This window comes from Coffea arabica, chromosome 4e (assembly GCF_036785885.1).
Source record: "Coffea arabica cultivar ET-39 chromosome 4e, Coffea Arabica ET-39 HiFi, whole genome shotgun sequence".
NCBI classification, from domain to species: Eukaryota; Viridiplantae; Streptophyta; class Magnoliopsida; order Gentianales; family Rubiaceae; genus Coffea; species Coffea arabica.
In genome coordinates this window covers 20,573,494-20,587,384 of record NC_092317.1, presented here as the reverse complement: position 1 = coordinate 20,587,384, position 13,891 = coordinate 20,573,494, and the positions used below count along the sequence as shown (strand labels likewise).

Genomic DNA, 13,891 nt, shown 5'->3' with positions numbered 1-13,891 from the left:
AGAAAACGTGATTTTGGATTGGAATCGAAAATGTGAGAAGTTGTACCGACCTTGTGACTCCAAGTAAACGCTTGACTAAGTAAATGAAAAATATTTTGCTTTAAGTCTCGAACGGTACAGATTTAGCATCATATTGCTAAACATAGCGTCTACTATTTTTGCCTTAGAAACTTGGGCAACATGACTTTTATCCCTTAAGTTAAACTAGCCTTATCAATTTGGGGAAATGATTCTCCCAGACTCAAAACCTTAGTTTTGTTCCAAATTCCTTCCTTCGTTATAAATCGTTTAAGGCTAGTCGGAACTAAGGAAAATTTAAAAGGTGAAACTCGATCATTTTGGTTTTAAACGTAGCAACCTGCTTGGCAAGAAGAAAAGAAAAACCTTATTCTAGCAACATTTTTCAATAGACCTTACCCTAAAGCCTTAGCAAAGATTTTGCAAGCACCGCCACTCAAAGGAACTTTTTCTCAAGGTATACTTCTAGCCTTGATATTAAATATCTTGCCGACTTATTTTAAGAAAATAATAATAGTATTTTCTTCGAGGAAAAGTATTCCAGGAATATTATAAGAAATATTGTACGGTTCTCACAAGCTCGATTCCAAGTAAAATATTTTGAGAAAAAGTAAACTAGCAACATGCTAGAAAACTCTACATGTGCAAGCCAAAAGTTCCAATAGAAGACTTATGGCTTAAATTCTGATATTCTAGGATTTTACGAGGACGCGGAATTCGATCCTCAATCCAATATCTGAACTTCACTCTTGGTGAGTGTCCCTGCTTGTTCTATGTTATGTGGTTAAGCGCTTTATCAATTCGCTATGTGATAATTGTCAAAATGCAATGAATGATTTTTGATCCATCGAAGTGAGCAGTGTGTACTTTATCGCACTAGCCGTTCGAGTGGTGACATGTGTGAAACATTCTCTAATGAATCCGTGAATCTAAATGTAGTGAGTCGTTGGGTGAATCCCTCGACATCTGAATCGATCTACAAAAACCTTGAATCTAAATGTAGTGAGTCGTTGGGTGAATCCCTCGACATCTGAATCGATCTACAAAAACCTTGAATCTAAATGTAGTGAGTCGTTGGGTGAATCCCTCGACATCTGAATCGATCTACAATAAAGTCGATAGGTGAATCCTTCGACAAAATTTTATTACGGGTATATCTCGAGTATACTGCGTCGGTAGATGAAGTTTGGGCCCAAAGCAGAGGTATGAACGGTGACGGGTTAGGTTTAAAATAAGTGTATCTACATGGAAATTAAGTAGGGAAAGTTGACGGAGGGTCAACTACGATGGTATCTGATCAAACGTGGAAAATGGCTCCTGAGAGCCCTTGTATCCTACCTTGTGCTGTTACACGCTTTCCTAACTGTTTCAATTTGATTTAAATTATTAACCGCTGTTTGATTTATGTGATTGCATGTTTTGGGGCACCACTGAGCTTTAGCTCACCCCACGTATTTGTTTTCCTTAATAGGTTCTGGAGACTGAAAGCGCTGAGACTTATTCATGTTTCTTTTCTTCTCGTATGGGATGTAACGAATATTATGGCTATTGTGTAGGCTTGTATTGTGTTTTAACTTGAATTCTGTACTTTTGTTTTTGGATTGCCGCTTGAAGCTGGAAAATGTGTAAACCCTATTTCGGAGGTTGGATAATATATTTGTGTTTGTGAATTATGGATTGATGTAACTAGATACGAACGACCTTATTCCTTGGTTCTAGAGCATGTGATGTCTAAGGGCCATAGATTGGCGATTTTAAGTTCCTTGTTGTCTCTGAAGTTAATGTGGTAGATGTTGACTTATTTTGAAAGGAAGCGACATTGTAATAGTTAGGCTATTCTTCGATAGGATTTGGGTTAGTGTGCGTGCGTGAGTCCTGGCGAGAGCTGGGCAGACGGCCCGCCAACCCTTTGGTTCGCCTCAGGGGGAAGTGGGGTCGCCACAATAGTTGTATAGTAAACAGTCACACGGATAAGAAAACGAGAGTGATAAAGTACACTCTCGTCTCATTCAGTATAAATAGAGTTCACAGTCATTCAATCCAAAGATTCAAGTACAAATAACCAGTTAAGCATTAAATCATGCAATGGTTCACTCACCAGTTCAAACAAAGCAAGTTCACAAATTTCCGTCCGACGTATGCCTTGGATCACCGGCACGTCCTATAACAATCAAGAAAACACAATTGAGACTCGGGCACGAGTCGTATACCTCTTCAATGAACTACTAATGCAAGACCAAATATAGTTTGGAATGGAAAATACATAACATTTAGGGCTAAAAGTATAAACAAACCCCAAAACCTTTCATTTCTACCCAACCTCAATCTAAACTCAAAAGAACCCAATATCCTCAAAATTGGACAGCATTTCCCCTTAAATTTCATACTTTTCCATCCTACAAGCAACCACCAACATTCATTCAAAACAACCACGAGTACACCTACAAATCATAGGCTATTCAACGAACCTCATTAGGGTTACAATATCCTTCAACCTTAGTCAATCAAGAGCTCTACAACCAACCATAGTAAAGCCCTAATTTGAAGCCATAAAACTGAAATTTTCCGCAAACAACCACAACCAACACACAAAAGCTCTATTTTACACAATATAAAGCTATCATTTCATGGCCAACAATTAATCATCATATAAGGACAGAAAATTCACCAATATATCTGAAATTTATCAAAACTCTACTTTAATCCATGAAATCTTCCATAAAACAACATATTTAGCCACTATAAGTCACTAATTTACCATTATTAAAACAAAGAAGGAGTTTCTAAGCAAAGTATCTTGAGACCTCAAGAAAGGTAGTAGCTTAGGGTTTCCTCTACCAAAACAACTCCACCAATACCTCTAACCCTCCTTAGCAAGTAACTTTTTGGAGGAATTTGCAAATTAATCGATTAAAACTCAAGATTTGGACAAGAAATTGAAGTTACAAGATGAAGTCTTCTCTCTTTTCTTCTCTCAAAGGGGTCGGCCAAGAGGGGATAAAAATGAAGAAAGTTTGGTCAAAATTGATGTTTTAGTAAAGGTAAAGAAAGGTGGTTAAAGTCCAACTTCGAATAGTAATGCGACACGTGGCATCATTAAGGGTTATTCCTATCCTCTTGCTTACCAATGGTTAAATATCTAGCTAACCTCTAATTATCTCCTAATACCCGGTAAAATAATATCCATGAATACAAAACGTGACCTAGTCGACAAAATTTACCACACTTAACACACTAGCGGGTCCCACATCCCACAAGTACTTCAAACGTCATATAAACTAACTTATACTAGAAAAAGAATTTTAAAACTATATTTACTTATAAAAATATCTAGAAAATTAATATAATAAATAAAATATCGAAAATGTGTGCAAAGAAATAAAATAATGCTTAGAAATTAAGAAATTTTTCGGGTTCTCACAGTTTTCTTATTTTAACCTAAGAATTTATCGCATTTGGACGTTACTATATGAGTGCAAACCTAAACCTAGGAGGGTATCGGGGGTCGGAATATCTTTTCAAAACTTAATTGATGCAAATCACATTAATTGTGATGCCCAAGAGTGACTCTTTGAAGAGATCACGAATAAGCAAATCATGAGACTCGAAAGAAAGAAAATAAAAGAAAATAATGATATACAAATACACATGACCTAAAGGAATGCATCATAACGGGTGCGGGGGACTTAAGATTCTTGACTAGATTTTTCCTTTTATAGAGGGAATACGAGCATGCTAAGGCTAGAAAGCAAAGCTCGTCCATATCCCATATTCAAGGGGTTATTATCCTAATCTAGGCAAGCAAAATGATCTAACCTAATTCTAACTTTCCTTAAATGAAATGCAAATCTAATGTCATGATTCACACATAGGGGTAAGGAATATACATATAGGGAAAATATGGGATAAGTGATATACATATAAGGGAAATGTCATTCAAAATGATAAAACCCTAAAAAGTGGAAAATATGCATGAAAATGTAGTGATTTGTCACACAAAATGATCTAACGCGTGGATGGTCCCTAAGGGTCTAGCGTTGGACTAGCCCATGTCTATGAGTTCCCACTAGCGTGGACTAGCGAGAAAACAGAAAATAAGGCCACAACGAGCATTGGACTACTGTGGGGACGTCATGCATTTATTACAATCAAATAAATCATGTAAAACATAATAAAATAAATAAACACATAAATCACATATAGCACATAGCACATAAGAATGATATCTAAATGCAAGACTCTAAGAAAGCGAGTAACGCGTAAACACACAAGTACACAAAGCAAATAAAGCAAATAAAACCCTAACTGTTACATTTGGGGGCCCTAACTACAATCTAAAAGGGGAAAGAATGAAATGAAATGAAATGATAACCTAACTATTACAATTTTGGCATTTAATTGCCTTCCAAATAATAATTAAAAAAATTAAAACAAATATACAAAATCAAAACAATTAAAGTGACTAAATAAAGAGATGAAATAAAATAAAATAAAACATTCAAGGATCATGCAATTGCACACATAAAGTCACATAGGATCAAATAAAATCAAAATAAAGAGTAGAGTATACCTCCCTTTGTGAGAACCCAAAAATTTACCTATTTCAAACTCTTATTACTGGTTTATTTAAATATTTAATTACCCGTTTGTCCCGAATAATTTATTTCAACCCTTTTGAAGCATTTACATGGAACTATGACTTGCATATATTTTCAAAAATGTCCCGTTAATAAATTTAATTTTCAAAAGTTCATTTAGTAAGATTTAGTGGATACGTGTTTGGAGGCAATAATCGATTTGAGAGTACAGTGACCTCGGAGATTTGAGAACTCATGTGTTAGTCTTAAAATAGTTATTTTTATGACTAATTACCTTAGTAGTAGTTAGTTATACTATTGTTACGAGAATTTCTTAGAAATTTCACTTTATCGCGCACAAATCGGAAGTTCGCGTTTTCGCGCGGGCGATTAATTGAGGGACTTTAGACCTTTATTTTTAGACTATTAAGAGTGAATAATAATAGTATGGATGGAAGTGCATTAGAGGTTTAGTGCACAAGTGAAACAAACCTGAGAGGAATCGAGCACAAAACGCGTGTGAACGCGCACTATTCCTAGTTGACTTTTGAAACACTTTTGGCCACACACTTTTAAGCTTCCTCAAGAAGCTTCATTATCAGCAAAACACTCTCTCTTTCTCTCCTCAAAGCAGCCGTGCAACACTAGGAGGAAGAAGATCCAAAAGCTCTTCATTTTCTTGCTTCATTTCTTGACCAAATCTTCTCAAAATCACACTACACCTTGCAAATAACTTGGAGATCAACTTAAGCTAGGAAAGGAGCTTCACTCTCACGGTTTTCTTGAGCTTCAAGGGGCCAAAAATTTCTGATTTAATCATCTAAGGAGGTATCTAACGATCAAACCCTTGAATCTTAGCTTTTGTAGGTTAGATTGCACTTCGAAACTTGTAGCTTCATGTGGGTACCTCTATATTGTTGGAAATCATGTGAGTGGGCTCTATGAATCCCACAATGGACTTGATGAACTGATGTGATGATATTGGGTGTTGTTTATGTTGATTTAGTGATTAAACTAGTGATTATACGTTGAAAGATGGAAAGAAAACTCAAAGGAAACAAAAGGAAAGAAGGGGCCGGTTCTGCCCTGCCTTTGCCGCGCCTCTTGGTGCAAATTTTTGTGGTTCAATTGACTTGATTTTGATGTAGATATGTTGTATAGGTTGTGTGAAAATTTTTCACCAAAAATCACTTGATTTGGTTGGGTAAATATTTGGATTTCGAAAAATTTTCGTGGCTGGAAACGTGTCCAGAGTTGCTCTGGCAGCGAATTTCAAACGGCTATAACTCTTTGCCCCGACATCGAAATCGAGTGCCATTTTGTGGCATTAGAAACTAGACGCTTCCAGTTTTCTAACGGTATAAAATGCATCCCCTGATTCCACTTGAGTGAACCGTACCAGCCTTTCAAAGTCACCTGCCCTGTTTCTCGGCTGTGTTAGAAAACCTGTTATGAGCTGCAAATGTTTGCCTGAAAATGAGCTAGTTATGGACAGAATTTCAAAACGATTTCTTCTGAGAAATTGTAGCCTTATGAATGTAGTTTCCAATGCCACTAACCACCTCAATTCCAAGTTGAATTGAGTGATTTTTGGCCGAATTGCGAAACTGTCTCAGTAATGGAAAACCCTCTTTTTGGCTAGTTGAATGCCTTAATTTGAATTGGGACTTGTTATTTCGAAATTCTTGGTGGTGACCACCTACCAAAAGTATCTTGGATGTTTCTTAGACCTTGTCTTCATAAATGAACCATGTTTGAGATGATTTCATTGACCCAAAAGTTAGAAAAGGGAAAACGGAAGTACAAGGCAGATTTGCCTTGGAAATTCTTGGAATTTTAGTGGCTTTGTTAACTGACTTACCGTATGAATTTTTATATGAAATCTAACAGAGGGATAGCCCTTATATGGTAGGGTAATACTACAAAATTTGGTGCCATTCCAAGTCCATTTCGATGCTCAACCAAAGTCTTAAAGTTCACGTTTTAAATCTGGAAAACCCTTTTTCAGTGAGGAATTTCAGCATCTTTGAGCTGCTATATCATGGCGCTCAAAACTCTGATTCTTGTTCCATTTGTTGTGTTTTAAACTTTGATTGCAACTCTATTTGAGTTCCAAATTTTAGAGGCTAGTTCACATTCTGTGAATTTTACCGAATTTCCAAAGTTTGCCAAAAACCAACCCCAAATCTGTCCGGGGAGTCCAAATCAGCAACTTTGAGCCGAATTTTGAGTGTCTTCCATTTTGAATCATGGAAAGTGTCCTCTAGTAACTTTTAGTACTTTGGAAGTAGTTTCCAACGGTACTAAGTTTTCCAATTTTGGACCTATAGAGAGTGAGATACGATTTTTCAAAGATTGCTTGTCAAATCTGAAATTTCCAAACTTAAAGGAAATTGATTTCCTAGAACTCTCCATTTTTCTTCGATATCGCTTGACCGTTTTACACTTGATTTCAAAAATGAAAATCCAATTTCTCTTGTGTTATTAAACCCCACTTTTGAGTCTCGATTTACGAGTAATTAAGGCTCATTTTCATGATATCTTCTTAGATTGTACATGAGTGCAATCTTTCTTGATAATTAGGGGTTTTAAGCAATAGTATGTAATAGTTAATTATTAATTGTTCAGGCACTAAAGAGGACCTTCAAAAGGATCTCACAAGAGACGCCTAAACAACCTCTTGTGCTTTATTTCTTGAATTACGTGGTGAGTGTCAAGTGTATGTGAACGTGTTACGTGCTTAATCATTATTAATGATTGAATATTTTGAAAATGCTGAGTCGAGTGTGTACTTTACCGCACTCATTCTCATTTAAGTGAAGTGTACTTGAATTACTTGACATGAAATACTTGAAGTGAATATTTACGTGAAGTGTACTTGAATTACTTGAAGGGAATTGCTTGAAGTGACTTGTTAAGTGAATTAAGTGAAGTGTTTCAGCAATTAATTATGCTATGGCTGCATAAGTTGATTGGAGCGATGTCTCATCGACCATTGAGCGATAGTAAGTACCACACCGATTCGGGTGGGAGGTACCTCTCGTGTCGTCTCGGAACCATAAACTATTCTAAGTCGATTGGAGCGATGTCTCATCGACCACTGAGCGATAGTAAGTACCACACCGATTCGGGTGGGAGGTACCTCTCGTATCGTCTCGGAACCATAAACCATTCTAAGTCGATTGGAGCGATGTCTCATCGACCACTGAGTGATAGTAAGTACCACACCGATTCGGGTGGGAGGTACCTCTCGTGTCGTCTCAGAATCATAAATGGAGTAAGTGAAGTGCTACGAATTTAATTACCTACCCGGGTGATGAAATGTCGTCACGGGAAGGTATTGGATTGAACTTTGGCAAACCAAGTGGAAATGAGCTCCTGAGAGCTCTTGTATCCTACTCAAGTGTGTTTTATTATAAATTGTGAATTACTTGAATGTTATAGTTTTCATTATTGTGTAAGTACTATTGTTATTGAACTACGTGTTTTGCATGTTTTCTTGGCCTCACGAGCATTCGCTCACCCCCGTTAGATTTATTTTCCTTAACAGGAGTTGGAATGGAAAGAAATGTGAAGAAGCCGACTCGATGGACTTTTGATTATGGTGTTTGAATGTAATTGTTAGACAACTTTTCGAGGTTGTATTTTGGGAAAATGATGTACTTTTGAGAACTGTGTTGTGAAACTTGAAAGTTTATTTAAGGAAATGACTTTGCTTACTTAGACTGTTATTTCTTGGTTGTTTATCTTAAGTTTGAATTGAAATTGTATCGAGTCCTGACGAGAGTTGGACAGGCGTTCCGCAAGTACCCTTGGGTTCGTCCTTAGGAGAAGCGGGGGCGTCCCACCCTTGAATTAGTAGCCTAATGAAATGAATTTTTTCCTTATTTACCCTCCAAAACAAAGAAAAGGTCAAGGCATCACTTTAATTAACAAATAATCATAAACGTGAAATTGAATCAATCAAATCATCCAAATAAAAATAAACAACCCATATTTAATAAATTAAAACAAACAATGACCTAATTGAAATAATTAAAGAAGTTTGAAGGGTCAAATTATTATTACAAATATTAGGGGTCTAAATTAAAATAAATTAAAATTAATGGCTTAAGATGAAACCCACCAAAACAAAACTAAAATTCACAAAAAATAAATGAAAAACCATTTGTTACAATTAAACAACAAAATACCCAAAATTTTATAAAAATTCAAATCAAAATCATAAATCTCTCACAAACTATTAAACCTCAAAATTCATCCTAAAATTTACAAATAATCTACTCAAAAAATCATATTAAATCATATCAAAGAAGATTAACATTTTAAAGGGACAAAATTGATTAGATAATAAAATTTTCTGGGCCATTGTAGCATAAGGGGAAACTCTGGCGGTTAGAATGCAATTTTTCTGAAAATTTCCATGCAAGTTGCGAGCTTTCTTGTTCCTATTTCTACAACTTCAAGCCACAACTATTTCTGCAAGTTTTGCAACTCTCAGCGATTCGAGTCGATTGCACAACAACTAAGGAAAGAAAGAAGATGACAGCATGCCTTTTTGACAAAACAAATTCCAACCCTCTAGCTTAATAACCAAAAACATCAACTAAGTTACCCAATTCACAGAGAAAGGAGCAAATTCTTGAAAAAAAAATGAATGGGCAGGGAAAAATAAGAAACAGCAACAACAGCAACCATGCACAACTAGAGGAAATCCAGTTCTACTCAAACCAAATGCATCTTTGATCATCTTAGAAAGCAAAAACGCAGATTTCATGGATAGATACAAATCCCATCAGATGAGCGAGAACCCAGGTTCCAGTTTGGCATATTGGATTTCATATAGGAACTGAGATGAACAAGAAAAGGGTTTGGGGGATACCTAGAGATGCTTCTGGACTGGATTTGAATGAGCAAGAGCAGATGGAAGCAGCTTTGAGCGAAGTTGCCAGTTGAGCCAGGTGTGTGGCAGCAACGATTTTGGAGCTGAATTCGAAGGACCTCCAGCCGTTTTCCCCACCAAGTTTCTAAATGAAATTTTCTCTCACAACTTCATAGATTATCCAGAAATTTAAATCACCTCAAATAGAGCTATAGTTAAAGAGAAACATGAATCTGAATGAGGCCAAAAGATCAGCCTTTTCCTGTCAAAAATTTTTTGCAAAGTTTTTTTACCTTTCCTTTTCTTGTCATTTTTCTTCCTTTTTCTTTCGTTTTTCCGCCCGTTTTCCTCTAATTCCCCAGATTTCCTCAGATTCTTCTTCAAGCTCTCTTGGTTTCCTATTTTTCAACTTTTTCCTTCACCCTTTTTCCTCCTATCAGCCCCGAAGCCTTTCCTTTGCTTGCCTTTCCTCCTAACCCTCTGACCAAAACCCTTTTTCCAGTTTTTCTGTCTCCAGCCTTTTTCGCTCAGCCTTTGTTCCTCCGTAGCCCTTTTTTTTTTCTTCTTTTCTTTCTTCTTTTTCTCCCCGTTCCTCTTTCTTTTCCTTGCTTTCTTCTAATCACTCCCCGAGGCTCTCTCAATCTCCCATTTCTCCTTCGGTTTCTTACTCACAGCTCTTCCTCCCTCCTTTCTTTCCTTTCTTGTTCCTCAACCATCTTTTCCTAGCTCAGCCGCTACGAACCCCCCTTTGTTTCTCCTTTTTCCTTCGCTCGTAGCTACCTCTCTTTTGCTTGGTTTCTCTCTCGGCCTCCTCTTTCTCTTGTTTCTTTCTTACCTTTTTTCTTTCCAGCCCCCCGTAGCTCTTTTCTCCTTGTTCATCCCCGAAAAAACTGCTTGCCTTTTCTTCCTTTTCTCCTCAGCCGAGAGCTTTCCTCCGTTTCCCGCTTTTTTGTTCAGTCTTGTTCCTTGCTCTCGGTTTCCTCCCTTGCTCAGCCTTCCTTTCTTTTTCCTCTCAAGTTCACGGCCTTCCTAGCTTTTTCTTCTTCCCTTTCTTTTCCTCCTTCAGCTTCCTACTGCCAGCCGAAGCTGTCCCTCTAGCTCTCTCGGTTACTTCTACCCCCAGGCTTCCCCTAGTTTCTTCTTGCTCTTTTACCTTAGTTTTTCTTTTTCTTGCTTTTCCTTACTTCCCTCTCGGTTCCTTCCCGTAGCTTCCCTTCAACCCTAGCCGCCAAAGCCTTTTTTTTATTTTTTTTGTTTTTTCTTTTCCTTCCAATTTTTCTAAGCTTGCCAAGTGTCCTAACACTTCACCTTCTAGGTGTTGTGTTGTCAAAAAAATAAAGAAACACTTGTCCCTATTGCATGTGCCCCACTAGGCCCTATTGCATGTTTGCCATTTATCATTTTGTATTTTGTATTTTTCTTTTCAATGCTAATTTCTAATTACCTTACAAAATGTCATTTATATAAAAAAAAAAACTGAATTTGAAAAAGATAGAATGGATCTTTATTAAGAATTTTCTTTTTTTCTGAAATTTAGTGCAAAAAATGTTTTTAAAAGAAAAGAAAATGATAAACTTAATGTACCAAAAAAATAAAAACAAACACGAATTACTATTTTGCAACCTTAAATCAATTACAATAAAATAAAATAATAAAAATGAAAACAAGAATAAATAATAATAATAATAATAATAATAATAATAACAGAATAAAGCTAAAATTGAATTGAATAAACAAATAAAGCTAAAATTAAATTAAATAAATAAAGCTAAAAATGTGAATTAAATAAATAAATAAAGCTAAAATTGAATTAGTTAAAGCTTAAAATTGAATTAATGAAATTTTAAGTGTCTACAGCTTGCCCCTCTTTGTCTGAGTTTCGAAGAGACTCGAGACAAAGACCTAGACACCAAATACTTACCTGTAGTTATTCTACCGTGAGCTGAAACATGTAAATATAAAAAAGAAAAGGTCAGTGGGATAAAACCCTAACCTGCCATAACATCAATTAGTGCCAAGGTTGGAGGGATGAAACCCGATCCCAACCGAAGTAAAAACGATCAGTGGGATACAACCCAAGCCTGCCAGAAGTAGGAAAACACGTTAGTAGGATGAATCTGATGCTAACAGTGATAAAAAAAATGTTAGTGAGATAAACTCAATACTAATGATGATAGAAAAAATAAGACACACGTTAGTGAGATATACTCGATGCTAACGGTGATAGAAAAACACGACACGCATTAATGAGATAAACTCGATGCTAACGGTGATAGCAAAACATGACACACGTTAGTGAGATAAACTCGATGCTAACGGTGATAGAAAAAACACGTTAATGAGATAAATTCGATGCTAACGGTGGAAGAAAAACACACGTTAGTGAGATAAACTCGATGCTAACGGTGATAGAAAAACATGTTAGTGAGATAAACTCGATTCTAGCGGTGATAGAAAAACACACGGTAGTGAGATAAACTTGATGCTAACGGTGGAAGAAAAACACGTTAGTGAGATAAACTCGATGCTAACGGTGATAGAAAAACACATTAGTGCATGAAAAAGTTTTTGAATACTTACCTGAAAAATCTTTTCAAAAAGTGCCCCAGTTTGAAACAATTTTTGCACAACCAATCATTTGCTTTGCATTGTGGCATTGTTGCTCCTCCTTAAGACCTTGATACGCACTTCCTCTTCTATTTGAACCCTAAATGTCTAAATGTTGTGCGACATTCCATGATTTTATTACAAAAATAATTTTCCCAGTTTTGCTATGTGAGACAATCACGATAATGCCACCACTATTCGATCCGTCCGGCTTTCGAGAAACGTGTAAACATGAGCATTTTGATGTTTTTCCCTCGATGCTGCAAAACTCGGCCTTGCACTGCAAATTGCATCCCGGTTGGCTTAGCTTCCAATGTTAACTTAACATGAAAACTTATACATATGTACCTTTTGATAAAATTGATGATGAAATTGTCATTTGATAAAATCCAATGAGACAAATGATGAAACTATGCAACACCCAAAAGAATTTTTATACAAAAATGTCAAAAACCACATGCAAAAAATAACCATCGACTTGTATTGAAAGAAAAAATATATGATTTTAGAGAAATGAATCACAAATCTAGCAATCTATGTTGATGACCAAAATACTTAGGCCTTCAACAAAGTGCCTCGTTTGACCTTTTGGATATTGTTCCTTCGGAGTTCAATGTTGGCAACAGAACCACAATGTGAAGAGAAATTCCAATGAACTGGTTCTCCAGCCATTCAAATCCAAGCTCACCTTTCCTCATAAAAATCCTACCTTAACGTCCTTTCGGGTCTTCACTAAGAGTACCCTCACCCTTTTATTTTCTTTTTCTTACTTCTTATTTTTCATTTTTCTTTCTTTCCTTTTCTTTTCTTCTTGTTGCTTTTTTATTTCTTCTTTTTCCTCTTTTTTCAAAGATACCCTTTCAGGTTTTCACCTGATAAACAAATCCAGTCAATAGCCTTTATCAACTCAAAAAATGTGTTTTAAGAAATGATGGCATCAGTGCGACAATCCTTCCCTTGCAAAATTGGTGAAGGTGTATTGACATCATTTGCTATGTGATTAGAAAATTTCCTAAAAAAGGTGTTGCAAAGAACGGAAGTCGGAACTTTCGATTTTTCGTAATGTGGCCAGATGAGGTGCTTAGAAAAGTTAAGGCTTGAAGACGGATTTCAAAAGTGGTTAGATCACCTAAGGTCGCATCTTCATATTAACCCTACTAAAATTGCCCCAATTTATTCTCAACTGAGGTTCTCTTTTCTCTTTTCTTTCATTCATCTTTTGAAATTTTCAAAATTTACCCCAATCTATTTTTAACTGAGGTTTTCTTTTGTTTATTTCCTTTCATTCTTCTATCATTTTTCACCACTTGAAACTTTTCTTTCCAACTCAAACTTGCCCCAGTGTGGGGTTTACGATTTTCAGGGGTTGCCAAATGAAGTAATTTATTCTGAAAGCTCAAAAGGGGATAATTAGGGATAAAATGTTTAATTGGAAAGGAAAAAGGCTTGACTTTCAATCCATTCTTCGCATTAACCCTGAAAGGAAACTTCCATTTATAAGATGAAGAATTTCTTGCACATATCCGAATTGATTAGCTAAGGAAAAACTTGTCCATCCATTTCTACGAGAACAAGTGCTTCACCAGGCAATATCTTCTTGACAATAAAAGAACCTTGCCAATTTGAGGCTAAATGTGAGGACACGTAAAATTTTACTTATTTTATTTTATATTTCCCGCGTGCATTTCCTTACTTTATTTTATTATATTAATTTTTTACAGATTTTTTATAAGTGAATATCGTTTCTAAATCATTTTCTTGGTATGAGTTAGTTCATGTTAAGTTTGAGGTGCGTTATGGACGTGGG

The 13,891-nt window shown here is 36.1% G+C and overlaps 1 long non-coding RNA gene across 1 annotated transcript; it reads left to right on the top strand.

Moving 5' to 3' along the window:
- Nucleotides 1–712: 712 nt before the first annotated feature.
- On the top strand, nucleotides 713–1,688 carry LOC140005738 (uncharacterized). Its single transcript, XR_011813308.1, has 2 exons — nucleotides 713–770; nucleotides 1,490–1,688. It is a non-coding gene; the product is annotated as an uncharacterized lncRNA (long non-coding RNA).
- Nucleotides 1,689–13,891: the final 12,203 nt, after the last annotated feature.